At 62.8% G+C, this 14,405-nt stretch overlaps 1 protein-coding gene across 21 annotated transcripts in view; it reads left to right on the forward strand.

The window, feature by feature from the left end:
• Nucleotides 1-11,539: 11,539 nt before the first annotated feature.
• Nucleotides 11,540-14,405, forward strand: part of LOC101905222 (maestro heat-like repeat family member 5) — a 28,089-nt gene continuing 25,223 nt past the window's right edge. For 7 of the 21 annotated variants that reach the window (XR_009490420.1, XR_009490421.1, XR_003038180.2 and 4 more), the window contains exons 1-2: nucleotides 11,542-12,613; nucleotides 13,323-13,398. The gene's annotated coding sequence lies outside the window, so the exon portion shown is untranslated. The other 14 variants (XM_025001993.2, XM_025001995.2, XM_059874393.1 and 11 more) reach the window with 9 other exon arrangements.

Consider the following 14,405-nt stretch of genomic DNA (forward strand, 5'->3'; position numbering starts at 1 on the left):
GTCAGTCATTTCTCCGGGAGACCTACTCCTGCTCGCATCAGAAGCTGGGTGTTCTGGGCCCTTTTTCCTTTTAATATGAATTTCCTGTCTGTAATTGGATGATTGTAGAACAGGCAAGCTGAACACTCGCAGTAATCTGAGAGGCAGCTCTGTGTCTTTGTGTCCCGAGAAAAGAGGAGGGAGGGCGGAGTGGAGTGGGCTGGTCCGGGCAGGGGAGTGGGACCTCCAGCCACCCTGGAGAATCCCCCAGCCCAGGCCCCTGGACAGAGTGCTCCCTGCCCCCACCCCCACCGTCCTGCCCATCCAGACCCCTCAGGCCCTGGTCTCATCTCCTCCCTCCCTGGCAGGGAAGCTGGAGCTGGAAGGGCAGAGATGGGACTGGGGGCGGGGCTGCCCCAGGGGCCCACCCTGCACGCCCAGCTTGGTGGGGGGCTTCTGAGCCGGGTGGGCTGGGGCTCAAGTCCCAGGGCCTCTCTTTCTATAAAATCGAGTCTACCTGCAGAGCTGATGTGAGGATGTGAGGGCAGGGTGCCGGCCAGGGTAGGCTCAGCACGTTGGGTGTGGCTGCCCCCAGGCCCAGCCAAGCCTGTGCCCCCAGTGGGCTTTCATGGGCCGGCAGGATAGGTCTTGTTGCCTGTGACTTCGCTGGCTGCCCAGGGGTGTCATAGACTCTCTGTGCCCTGAGGTGGGGGGTGCACAGCCAGTAGCTCATCCACCTGAGAATTCCAGAGGGACACCTAACTGCAGGGGGCGGGGGGACAGTGACTCTGGGTCCAAGGCGTGAAGTACGCTCCAGGCCTGCCCTGATCCGAGGCTCGGGGGTGCAGGGACCCACCCTGGACTCCCTGTCTTCCAGGCCTACCTCCTGGAAGATGCTCAAAGTAATGACTTTCTTGAAGGGATGCTCCTGACCTCGAGATCCAAGCTGGTTCGGCCACTAGGGCTGCTGCTATAAGCCACTCCTCTTCCTGCTGAGGGTCAGAGGACTGTCCACGGGAGGCCAGTGTGCTTTCTGGCCTCCCTGTCCCCTCCCCTTGGCCACTCATGACCCCTGCTTCTGACCAGTCATCGCCCCCCGGGCCCTGGCTGCCCACTGGCCCAAATTATGAGACTCCTCTCATGCCTCTTCCCCTTTCCTGGATTCCCCCCTGCTAGGGGCCCCCTCAGACCTGCCAGACAGCCTAGGGGCTCTCCCACGCTGCCTGCCGAGCGCCCAGCTGGTGTCCCCTTCCACAGCAGCTGGGACGGGAGGAATACATCCGCTTGTTTCCTCCAGGAAGGAGGCCGGGCAGCCCAGCACCCAGCCCTCCGCGCCAGGGGGCAGCAGCTGCGGGGGCTCCTCTGGCCCTCCACCCCCACTCCTCTCTGGGATGGCCTCTCCACAGGTGGGGAAACTGAGGCCCAGTAGAAGCCGGGGTCGGCAGTTTCTCCCGACGGCCTCCTCCGCATCTCTGCCATCCTGGATCAGGCAGCCAGGGCCCCTGCTCTGGGCCCCTCCGCTGGGTCCCCCTGCCCTCTGTCACCCTGAACCGGCATCACACTGTCCGTCCACTAGCCGTCCTGTCTTCACCACTCCGGACCCCTGCAGAGGATCCCAGAGCCCCAGGGCTGCCCCCAGGCCACCTCAGGGGCCCCAGGAGAGCAATGTGGGCTGCGGTGGAAGCTGGAGCCAGACCCCAGGGCTGTGGAGTAGCCAGCGGGGCGGACCTTCTGAAAGTGGGAAGCCGTGGGCAGGGCAGGGGTGCCCTCTCCCAGCCCCCCACCCTGGCTGGCCAGTCTTGCTCTTCTCTCTGCACCCATGTGTCCACCTGGAGCTGCGTCTCTGTCCCCAGCCCGGGCCTTGCAGCCTCACGACAACCCTGTCTCCGTGGGGACCCCAGGAGAGGCCTGGACCACACCGGGCCCTGCCCACCCATGGCAGCTCTCCCAGGCAAGCTGGCTGGGGCTCCGTGTCTCCTTAGAGAACGAGTCATCCCACCGGCTTCCGGTGTCCCAGATGACCCGTCCCTGAGCAGCAGCCCCCACCCCTCCCCGGGAGGCCAGCGTGCCTTCCCTGCTAACTTCGTGTTGCATGCTGTTAGCCCGACCTGGCGTCCTCCAGGCTAGAAGGCTAATTTTCCTCCTTCTACTTGTTTTGCTTCTTCCTGGAATTTCAAATAGCTTCTCTCATTCTGTTTACCATCACCACATACATGCTTTCCCCCGGGGGTGCCGCTGTATGAGACGCTGGGGCCTGTGTTTGCATTTGGTTTGCGTTGTTCTGAAACACCCTCCCTGAGTAAAACAGTCTGGAAAGAATAAAATCACTACCGGGAAGGCCCTGAGCCCCGATCTCTAAGCATCTCTGCAACCTCTGGGTGAAGTCCCAACTCCAGGCCAGCCTCCAGGGCCCCGCGGTGGAAGGTGACGCCCACTCCCCAGCCCCGTTTTCACAGCTGCTCCCAACCTCCGTGTCCACTCCTCTCCGCCCGCCCCTCAGCCTCTGCCTCGCTCCCTCCAGCCCTCTGGCCCCTCCCCACCCTGCTGGGCTCTGTCCTTCCAGAATCCCTGAGAGGCAGACCTCCTCCACCTTCCCTCCCCGAGGCACCTGGCCTGCCGCAGGCTCTCATTAGCTGTTTCCTCCCACCTGGCTCTGCGGCAGGATGCATCCTCCCGCTGACCCGCTCTCCTGGCAGGAGCCTGGGACCTTGGGCTCGGCCGCGCCTCAGGCACCTCCAAGCACAGCCTCCTCAGCTCAGCCCCAGAGAGGGTCAGGACTGCGTGGTGCCCTTCACTGAGGCCTTCCCCATGTCCTGGCTGAGCCCCGGGCTTGGCCCTGACCTGAGGAAGGAGCATGGGGGCAGCTGGGGCTCAGCTGGAAAGGGTGCACGTGGAGCCCGCACGGAGCATGCCAGGCCCGGGCTCAGAGTACCCACGGGCCTGGAGTCTGGCTTAGAGTCTGTTCCCCAAATGCAGAGGCTTCCTGAGGAGGAAGTGAGCCCCCACCCCGAGGGTCACCAAACGGCTCCGACCGTGGCCTTGGAGGCCCCTCTGACACCACCCTTGCCCGCCTTTCTGACTGTCCCACTGGGAGCCGTGACACAGCCCACGGTGCCCCCACCTCCATCCCTTCTGCAGGGAGCTGTCATTTTCTGCCAAACTCTTATTCACCCTCCAGAGCCCTGCTCTCGTCGTCCTCTTGCAGAGACCACCCCCCCACCCCCGCACCTTGGTATCAGCTTGGCTCCTCCCCATCCTTCCTGGCCCTGACAGTCGTTGCCTGAGCACGGATGTCCCCACGCTGCCCTGCACCCGCTCCTCGCCCGCAGGCATGCCAGGGGTCCACCGCCTTGGCAGCCCTGGTCTGGCTCCTGTGCTGGCTCGTCTGGCTTCTCCAGTGCCAGGAGTCTGGGCTGCGAAGGAGGCTATTTTTAGTCTCTGTTATCCCCGTAATTATCTTGTCTCTGTTTTGCCCTGGTGCTCAGTACATTTCTGCTGGAAAATGTTAGTCTGTGTCTCTGCACTCAGGAGAAACGGGGACGAGGGCGCCTGCCCTCGGGGAGGACGTCGGCCGGGTGGTCAGAGACCCTCTGCCACATCGTTCTGTCCGCTGTGGGAGGTATTGGCTAGGGGGGCCTGACCAGAAGTCTTAACGCCTCCCAGTAAAGGGGACCAGACATCCCAGACTATGAGACCCCGGTCCATCCTCGGCCTCAGAAACAGCCCGGGGAGGGAGGGGCACTGGACCCGGCAAGGATCCCCGCCTGGCCTTGGGGGGGCATGAACACCGCTCTCCTCTGACCCCTGGTGGAGCAAGCTACGCCTCCCGGAGTCCCATCCCTGGTGAGAAGGAAACCCGCATTCCCGCCGGGACCCTGCCCGGGGTTTGCTCCTTTCTGCTCATGTAGGAAAACCCCTTGCCATGTGGGCTTTCCCACCAAGAACAGATGGGCCGTGGGCGCCCGCACTGCAGGCTGGACCGGGAGTCCACGTCCTTCCTCGGGCTTGAGGTAGACATCTCAGAAGGAGGCTTCTCAGACGGGGCGGTGTGGGGGAGTCTGGGGACACTCCTCCGGGGCTCTGGGGCCTGGACGCACCCGGGACTCCAGTTCATGACCCCCTGATCTGACTCCTGAGGTTGTCTGGCACCCCTGGCACCCTCCTTGGCTCCCTCGGCAGGTCTTCGAGGCCCTTTGGGTGCCCCTCCACACCCCTGACCCGTGCAGCCCGCACTGGAGGCTGACGTGCTGCCTCGCCCCCTGCCTGGCCACCCCCTCTCACAGCTGCTCTCCGCAGACCCAATCCTCTCCTCCTCTGCAGGCTGCCTCCTGGGCAGCCTCCTCCCGATGCTCACTCCCATCCAGGGGTTCCGGAGCTTAAGTCACCCCAGACGAGCCACCCACACCTCAGCCCTGCTCCAGTCCTGGCCTTCCGCTGGACAGCAGAATCCCCCTCCCCCAGGACGCTCCTCCCACACACCGGGCCTGGCCACCCCCATGACAGACTCAGGGATGCTGCGTGGGCCTGTCCTCTGCTGGCAGAGCCATTCTGCGGCCAGCGCTGGCCAGTGCGTTTGTGTGAGGGATGGGCAGCGGTGCCTTCAGCCCAGGGCTGGGCTGCCCCTCAAGGTTATTTCTCCCTGAATGCTCATTTTTGTAAGTTGTTGTTCTTGATCAAGTGTTTCTGTGCATTGCCACTCTCTCCCCTCCCTCACCATCTATGTGTTGCTATGGGAACCAGGCTGTGGTACCCACAGCATCCTTGATGGATGGGTTTCAGGGGCACCTGTGTGTGTGTGAGATATGGTGGGTGAGGCTTGAGAGAGGCCCCTGGGGTTTCAAGATCAGGATGGGAGGTCCAGGGAGGGGGAGGGGTTATTAGAAACCACCTTCTGACTTTTCCAGTGTCCCCACCAAGGGCACCCCGCTGTCGCTGCCACTCTCCCTTTCCCCACGATCCCCTTCTGGATGTCACCGCCCTGGTCCCGGGTGATGTCAGCCTGGCCCTCACTGTCTGGGAAGGCCACGCAGCCCTCGCCCTGCGCCCACGCCCTTGCAGAGGTCCCTCCCCGCACACCTGACCTGGGGCCTTGGGGTGGGTGGTGCTGGCTGATTCAGCCCTTTCCCTTTCCTGGCTTTGCATTGGTGCTGGCCCTGTGTTCCCTGCAGTACACAGGGTGACCGCAGCTGCAGGCCGTGGTCACGGTCAGGTTCAGTGCCCAGTGCTGGGACGCTGGCCTGGTTCCTCATGGACTCACTCAGGACCTGTCCCCTGGGGCCCCTTGGCTCCCCTCCTCCCTCCTGGAGGCCCATGGCAGCCCTCAGGGTAGGGGCGGGGTGGGGAACTTTGTCAAATTGCTGAAGCCCTCCAGGCTGACTTGGACACAGGCCACTGGATGCCGGGGTAGTGAGGGGGAGGGGTCCCAGCCAGGATGGCGAGGCGGGAGGCACCGGCTTGGCGGGGATGGGGGGGGCCTGCAGCGCTGACAGCAGCCCCCACCTGTCATGCAGCCTCCCGCCCACCTGGGAGCTCTGTGCCTGGAATCCCGATGCTGCGTGGGTGAGAGAGGGGAGCCGGCAGTGGGGGGCGGCTGCCTCCCTGCGCCCCGCACCCTGGGCCAGCAGTCAGGTGATGGGGAGGGGGTGCAGGCCTCGGGGCCTGCGGGGTTGGGAGGAAGATGCAGAGCCAGGCAGTGGCCAGGGTCTCGTCCCAGGGCCCCAGGGCAGGGCAGTACCTCCCCATCTACCCTCAGCCATGTTCCGCCACAGCTCTGCACACTGACAAGGGGTGGTCCCGATCGCACCTGCCTGGAGGCTAGAATAAACCCCACACCGAGTATTTTGGATATATTGGGTTAAATAAAATGTAATTAAAATGAATCAATCTCTATTTTTTTGTGAGATTACTAGAAAGTTTTCAGTCCTATTTTCGGCCCTCTCTGTCTCTGTTGCTTGGTGCTGTCCGCCTTGCCCAGAGCCCGCGGGATGAGGGCCACCAGTGGGGCTGAGCTTCCCTCCAAGAGGGGGTGGGTGAGGGGCAGGCCGCTCGGGGAGGCCTCAGGGCCGTGGGGGTGCCTGGTGAGCTGGTCCCAATCACCCTGGGGGAAGGCCGAGTACCTGGGGCCCCTGGAGTTCCGGCTTCCCCACCTATCAACCTGGGGGCCCCAGAGGGCTCGTGCTCTGGGCGAGGTCTGCCCAGCCTTCAAGGCAGCCACAGTCTCAGCGGTGGTGCCCTTCCGGAGCCTGAGGCCCTGCCCTGAGGACACCCTGGGGCCTGCCTGCAGCCAGGCCATGCCTTCTCCTGGCTCCCAGCTCCTGAGGCCAGCTCCACGCTGCCCAGCAGAGGCATCCCTCCCAGACCCTGATGGAGTGTGGGGCTGGAGGGGAGCCTGGTGCCCAGTGGGTGCCCTCCTGCCCTCTGGATTCTGACCGGCCTCCCTGGTGGCCCCTCCCCACTCAGGGCTCTACTCTCCCAGGGGTCAGTTTCCCCACCCTGGGGGACTCCCAGCCATGGGGAGGCGTTTTGGGCCCCAAACTTCCGGGGGCTCTCGTCATGAGATTTCAGCCCCAGAGCCTGGGTTCAAGATAGGTCCCGAGGCTCATGAGGCTGGCCCCACAGGACGCGTTTAGGCAGAAGGGCAGCATTTGGGAGGTGGTCTGCCCCTGCCCTTCACAGGGAGGAAACCCCACGACCCCATGCCTCTGGCCTGGGCCCTCTGATGGACAGTCCCGGTCGGCCTCTCTTCTGGGGCCCCTCTTGCCCCAGGCCTCCTCCAGGAGGGACAGGAGGGGCGCCTGTAGCTTTGGCCTGGATGATGACTCCTTGATCCAACAGGAGGGATCCAACTGGAAGACCGGGTCCTGGCAGGGATCTCTGGGCCCAGCCCAAACAGGGGACCCTTGCTCATGGCCTCCTCCACCCCGGGCCTTGGACTCCAGGCCTGCTGTGGGGGCTCTGCCTCCTGTCCTGTGGGGTACTTCCTGGTCCAGACGTCTGCCTCCAAAATGCCAGCTGTTCAGAGAATCTGGCCTTGGCTACCGTGTCCCTGTGCCCATGGCCCAGCCCCGCCTTCCCTCTGTAGGGACTGGAGAGGGTGGCCCTCCGCCACGGGTGGTTCTGTCTTCCCTTGACCTGGAGCTGCTTACGATTCAGTGGCTGTAGGAGACCACCGTCATGCGGATGGCCCCTGTCCTCGGGAGGCACGGGACTCCTGCTGCATCTCTGTGTCAGTTCATCTCAGATTGTCTTCCTCCCTGTTGCTGTGCATTCCCTGGATTTACCTCTGAACTGGTCGAAACATTTTCCTGGGTCCCTCCTTGGCGAGGGAAATAATGACTCTGACCTGTGCATTTCACTGTTGGGCAGAGAACCGAGGCCGTGCGCCCTCCGCCCCACCCGGGCACCCTGTTTACCAGGGAGTGGCACCCAGCTAGTGAGCCACAGGGCCAGCCGTGGAGACCCCAGCGGCCAGCTTTAGACCGGAAACCTGATGGGGCTCTCTCCAGTGGGCGGGGGTCCAGGTGGACGCCCCACTTCTCCATCTGATTTCCTACGCCTTGCTTCTCCTCTCCTCAGCTTGGCCTGAATGCTGCCTTTTCCTACGAGGCTTCTGTCGGCCGGCCTGTGTGGGGACCTGCTGGGACCTACAGATGGAAGCGGGGAGACAAGAACAGGCTGGCCCTCTGGTCCGTCAGGGTGGGCGCCCTCAGCTAGCAGCACGACCGCAGGTGAGCGGGCTCTGTGGGCCATAGCTGATTCGGCCTGTCCCAGGACTGGAAGGCTGGCTGTACCGGCAGGCGGTGGTGGGGCAGGGGGAGTGGGCTGTCCTGGGCTGTTTGACAGCTAGACCCGGAGCTTCTCAAGACAGAGTCCCTGCTTCATTGTGCTGGGCGGGGGCCGGGGGCAGGGGCACCCCACCACCTGGCCTGTGCTGGGCACTCATTTGACATATATCAACTGAAGGGAGGGAGGGAGACAGCCCCGGATGAGGGGAAAGCCTTTTTCAGAACCAACCTCATTCTGGCCAGGTGGCTCCCTTGCACAGACCTCGCCTCATCCTCCCGGCCCGGGGCTGGGGCTTGGCGCGGTTCCTGTGAGGCCCCAGACACCCATGCCCCAGGGCTCTGCCCCGAGCCCTGCAACCTGGGCTCGGCCTGCTTCTTCCTCGTCCCAAACGCCACCATCCGGGACCCTGTTCCCCATTTATCCAACCCAAGGACAGGGGCTGCGTCTTGCCCAGCTGCTCCCTCCCTCCTTCCCCGCTCCAAAACCTGGCGTGGAGTGGGGCTGCGCTCCTCTTCCGGCTTCCTGTTTCTATCCTATTTCTCTCTCTGGCATTTCGGGGCCCCGGCTGTACCAGGACTCAATTAATCTTCATCACTCCCGTATGTGGCAGCTGCTGTTTTACAGGTGGGGAAACAGAGGCCCAGAATGGTTCAGTGACCTGCCCAAGGCAACACAGCTCACCGCGGGGCTCAGAGCAGGGGGTCCCGTGGCACTGGCCCCCATCAGGCTGGCCACAGGAGGAGCAGCCTGGGCCTGGGGCCACCAGCCGTGAGTGCCTTGCTGTCCCCGGTGCCCTGTCCCATGCTCCTTCCCGGCACACACCGAGTGTCCCTGCCAGCCCAGCCTCTCCTCCCAGCCCCACTCCTGCCCTTGGGCGTCTGGAAGGAGAGTCAGGAAGAAAGGGGTGGGAAGGAGGGAGACAGCAGGAGGTGCGTGGGGTGGGGAGGCGCTTCTTCTTGGGGGGCTCTGAGGAGACAGATGCAGGAGCAGCTGGGGTTGGTGCGGGCAGGAGCCAAGCGGGAGGAAGCCTGCTAGGAGCGCAGCCTGAGAGGTGGCAGGGTCCAGGAGCCTGGCGGGGCCCCTGGACACCTCATGTTCTCTGCTGGCCTTGGCCGCATGGATGCTCAGAGGGACCTCGGAGCAGAAGGACTTAAGGGGGCCTGGAAGCTCCTGTCTGGTCTGACGTCGGCCTCGCCTCCCATTGTCTGGCCTCCCCGGTCCAGCTGGCCCTTGGTTGGACCATGTGACCTTCCTCAAACCCAAGCCCCTCCCAGACACCCCCTCCCACCTCCGGACTGGCCTTTGCCCCTCTCTCACTTGCTCTGAGACTTAGGGCTTCCCAGCTCCCCACCTCTGTGCGCCAGCCCCTCCGCTGAGACACCTCTTCTTTGCTCCATGTCTGGCAAACTCCTATCTATGCATCAAGCCCCAGTTCCTATGCCCCTTCCTATGCAAGGCCTGACCTGAGTACCCCAGGCAGAAAGGGACTGTTGCCACTGAACACCTGTCTTTTTGAATGGCTGTCCGTTGGTGAGTCTGTCTCCCTACCAGGCTATGAGCCCCTAGGGGCACAGACTGCCTTGTTGTCGTTCAGTCACTCAGTCATGCCCGACTGTCTGCGACCCCATGGACTGCAGCACGCCAGGCTCCCCTGTCCTTCACTATCTCCCGAAGTCTGCTCATGTCCATTGAGTCAGCGATGCCATCCAGCTCTCGGTCACATCTTTCTCATCCTTTCTTAAGCCAATGAGGGACAGTACATTCCGAGTGCTTGGTTATCATATGCTGAATAAATAAATGAGTCAGATGGAGACAGCCTGTCATGGGGAGGGGGGCGTGGGCTGCACAGGATTCAGAAGAGTCCGTGTTGTTCCATCCTGTCTTCCCACCAAGACAGGCTCTAGCTGAAACTCGAGTTCCGTGCAGCCTCCACCATCCTGCCTGGCCCCGGGCCCCTCCCCATGTGACCATGGGCAGCAGGGAGCCAGGGAATCACGTAGGGCTGCGTGAGCCTTGGGCAGAGCCGGCCCCTCGAGAGGGGCTCCTCATGGACCCCCAGGCGCCCGGCCCCTGTGCTCCACAGCAGTCGTCTCGAGGTCTACCTGCCTGACTCCGGGTTTGCCAGCTCTGGGACTGACAGGTGCACACCCAGGGGTCAGAGCCGGGTCCAGGGAGAGCCGCACAGGGCGGGCGGAAGCCCCCTCTGCCGCTGCACCCTTCAGTCTGCCCTCGCCCCTCCTCTGGCCTGCCGCCACACAGGGAGGGGGGCCCCAGGGGGGAGCTGCTTCCCTGGGACAGTCGAGCCACCCCAGCTTCACTCTCACAGGGGTGCCAGTGCCTCCCGCCTGGGTCACTCACGAGTGTTTGAACTCAGGCAGTCACAGTGGGGCCTGTCCCCTCCTCAGCCTACTTGTCCCACTGCCACCGTGTCCATCCCTGGATTCTGCCAGTACAGCCTGCATACTACCTACCCCCTCCGCCCCGAGCCCCTCCGCCCGAGCCCCGCCGCCCAGCAGTTCTCACTGCCCCCCATCTAGCCCCACCCTCTGCCTCTGCCCTCTGGCCACTCCCATAGCTCCTCTCACACCATTTCCCCAAGAGCACCCAGGGTCCTCCGTCCCTCTGCTGCCTGCCTCTGAAGCCCTCCCAGGCTGCGCCAGCCCCATGGCTTGCCCATACCTCAGGATCCTCCATCCCTGGTCCCCACATCAGAGCACACTGGCAATGCCACAGGTAGTGAGCTCTCCTTTCAGCCCTGGTCACCCTGTAACGTCTGACCCTGATGGTGATGGATCCAGCCCCCTCCACCCCAAGGTCCCTGAGCCTCCATTTCCCGCCCCTCAAGCCTCTGCATCCCAGACCCCTCCCTCCCCCCGGGGACCCCTCTCTATAGGCTGGGTCGGGGGCATGGGGCAGAGCTGCCTGGGGGAGGGCAGGTGTGGCCTTCTTCCCGGCCTGGAGCAGGAGGGGGCCCTTCCGAAGGGATGGCTGGGCAGGGGTCACTTCCTAACTCTCCTCCAGGAAAGGTTGTGTTGCTTCTGTCCCAGTGACCCCTGTGCTCAGCATTAAGGCTGCCCCCCTTGATGGGGAACCCCAGCTCTGATCCGGCCCCTGGGGACCTCGCTTTGTCCTAGAAGGGGCTGTCCCCACCCCCACCTGCCATTGCTCCCAGAGCTTCGAAACAAGCTTCGGTGCCCACGTATCATCCAGGCCCTCAGCTCAGCCCCTCCCCCAGTGGCCTCGTCGCCATGGAAATGGCACCAGCCTCCAGGAGCCCCCAGGATGGAGGTGCTGATTCAGATCTGGGGTCTCTGAGGACCATGTGTCCTCCATGGTCAGTCCCCCCAGTGTGGCCGGGGGCTCAGCGCTACCCCATGGGGCCTGAGGGCTATCAGGGTCCTTACAAGCCCCACTGTGACACATCCCCAGGGCCCGTTCTGGTACTTCGTCCAGTAGCAAATGGTTCTGATGAAAGTCTGAAGGGTTTGCAGGGACAGCAAGACTCCTGTGTGTCCCTTCAGCCCTAGAGCCTGGGCTAGGCTCCGTCAGGGTCATCTGTCCCCCCGAATAAGCACAGAGGTCAGAGGCCTCGCGGGCCCTGGTTGGGAGCAGTGGGCACGAGTGGAGAGAGTGGACAGAGGACATAGCCCACCCCCCAGGCCTGCAGCCTTCCGCTCTCGGGGAGCCGTGTACTGGGGGCTGCTCCTATAGCCCAGCTCTCTGGGTTGGGAGACTGGACCACAGATTGAGGTCTGGGGCCAGCTGCACACAACTCCCTCCTCTCCCTGCAAGCCCTGGGGCCCACCTCTCCAGGGTGCTGTTGGCTGGGGGGCACACGGTAGAAACCCCCCAACTGACCACCCTGTGAGGTTACCCCTGAGTTCCTCAGGGCCCTTGGGGGCGCCTGCAGGACTCCAAGGGCCCGGGTCACTCTTCCCGCTGCTCTTATTCACACCCTGCCTTCCCCAGCCTCGAGCTACCTGCAGGCCCGCCCAGCCCAGCGCTCTGCCCGTGGGTGGGTGGGGTGCCTGGCTCTAAGCTTCCCTCAGCCCCAAGAATCAGAGCCACGCTGCAGGGCAGCAATTCCCTCCAAAGCCTCCCAGATGCCCCCTGGAAGCCTGAGACGCCCTCTCTGACTGGGCAGAGGACCCCCGGGGGAGCAAGCCCCTTAGACTGTCGCAGCAGACCCTGTTGTGGAGCTGCCCTGTCCTGGGGTGCGAGGCGGGGAGGGGGCTTCCTCCAGTCTTCCAACCTCTGAAGGGGCTGGAGACACCGGCAGGGGGAACAGGCTGCTCCCAGAGGCCCCGGCCATGCCCCGGAGGCGGCAGTTGGTGTGGCCACACCCCCAGCTGCCCTCCTGGTGTGACCGGTGGAGACGCCACTAGTCTTGCAAGGGGGGCTGAGCCAGGCCTGGACGGGTTCCTGCTCTCTTGGGGGCTGAGAACCAAGGCCGAGGGCTGGGGAAGCAAGGGAGGGATGCACGTTCTGGAAGGACCCAGCGAGCCCAAACCCACAGAACAGATGCAGTTGGGCAGCACCCAGTGCCGGCAACAGGGATGGGCCCCCAGTCCTGTCTGCGGCCGTGAGAGAGGGCGCAGGGCTCCAGGAAGAGGAACCCGGGGGTAGCAGGGCCTGTCCTGGGCCGCCACCGTCTCCAGGACCTGTCCATGTCTGGATCAGGTCCTTCTGGTCCCCAGAGAAGCAAACTCAGGGCCATAGAAGTCCCCTAACTGCCACGGACAGCGGTTGGAAGACGGAATTCTTAGGTGGGGTGGCTGTTGGGAAAGTAGGAACCGTGGCTTTGGGAGCCCTGGGACAGGACTGGACTCACAGAGGGATCTCTCAGGAGGTACCCACCCCCCACGCCAGCCCTACCCGCCCCCTTTGGGGCTCCCAGCATTGCTGGGTCCCCACCACCTGCTGTCCTTTGGGCTGTTTTGCTCAGAGAGTGATGCCCACCTGCCAGCAGGGGCGATGCCAGAGTGACCCCACATTGGCTGTCCTCGGTGGGCCCTCCAGACCTCTGGATAAACTGGAGGCCCTGTAGGCACTGCTCCTGCCCGGGGCCGCTGGGTCCTGTGGTCATGTGGCCGGGCTCTGCCCCCATCCTGTGAATTCATAAAGTCCTCAAGCCCTTAGAGAACACATTCCCACTGCTCTGCCAGCCACCACCAGGCGCAAGTCTGGACCACGTGCACCCAGGCTGCCCTGCAGGGTCCTGAGCACCGTGGGCACCGCCTCTGTCCCTCAGATGTCCACAGGGTGGGCAGCGAGTTTGTCCCCAGCCAGAACAGCTGATGTACTGCCCTCTCCAACCTCTCCGCCCACACCAGCCCCTTCCCAGCCAGCTCCCATCGAGGCCTGAGACCTGAGTCCTCCATTGTGTTCTCAGGGTGCTCCGCGAGGTCAAGCCTCTGGACCCACAGAGCTGGCCAGAGCCCTCGTGCCAAGTCCCTCCTCCGGTGGTGCTGTCCACTGACTTGTCTTTTTCTTTTATTCTTAAACCTCATGTCACCTTTGATTTTAAATAAGCAATCTTTTTTTTTTTTTTTCATAAGGGTAATCATTCTCATTGCAGACAAGTCGGAATTTGCAAAGAGTTCAGGAAAAACACCCAAACCCCAGCACCCAGAGGTAATGGTTAATTTTAAATTAGAATCATACGGCTTTTTCATTGCACGTGGGACCCTGAGCAATTTCCCGCGTCATTAAATCATCTTCAGAAAGATGATTTTTAATCACTGCCTGTTCTTCCTGTGTTTTTGAACATGTGTGGCTATTTTAACTGTGCGAAGATTCCTTGAGTAGAGAATTTGCTATGCATTTCTCATTCATTCCATTGATTAAACTCCCAGAAATGGGATCCTCCGTGTGCTCCTGGGGGTCTTATCAGAGACTCCCCTCTTGGGGGCTGTCATCAACGTTTTAAGTGATCTTTCCATGTGACTATCAGCTTCTGGATGCGATTCCATTGGCTGCCGGGAGCTCATATCTGAGACCAGGGTGGAGTCCTCCCCGCACCTGACCCTGCGTGTCTGGGGAGGCTCTTCCCTTCTAGGAACCTAAAGCTTCAGAGAGGCAGATTGAAGGCAGATCCTAATGGGGGAGAAAGGGAGGCCCAGGCTTGGAGATGGGAGGGCAGGGGGGTGAGGGAGTAGGGAACTCAGGGCAGTGGGCAGGAGTGCCCCAGGCAGCAGCGCCCTTGTGCAAAGGCGGGTGGCAGTGCAGTGGTGGGGCCAGGAACTAAAGGGGAGGCCTTGCGGCCCTCTGGGGGAGGGCGCTGGGGGCCCGCAGTGGACCAGGCGGAAGGAGGGGCGTGATCCTGCCCTCTGGCCAAATTATGCTCTCTGGGGCCGGTTACCCTGGGCCCTCCAGCTTTACCTCCTTGGGTGCATGTCCCATTTGCTGACTTTGGTCTGGTCTTACCTCCCCAGGAGGCCTCCAGACTCTCTCCCGCTGTCACTTCCAACAGCCTGGTCCCAGGACCACCCCAGGTGTGGAAGGGACCACAGTGACCTTTCCATCCTCTGTGAAAGTGGTTTGGGGGACCAGCTTGCAGATGAGAGGTTCAACCATCAGGAGAAAACTGTCTCCTCTAAACAGAGCAATAGCCCCCCCAACCCAGCCAAAGCCAGTGGCCG

This window comes from Bos taurus, chromosome 14, assembly GCF_002263795.3.
Source record: "Bos taurus isolate L1 Dominette 01449 registration number 42190680 breed Hereford chromosome 14, ARS-UCD2.0, whole genome shotgun sequence".
NCBI classification, from domain to species: Eukaryota; Metazoa; Chordata; class Mammalia; order Artiodactyla; family Bovidae; genus Bos; species Bos taurus.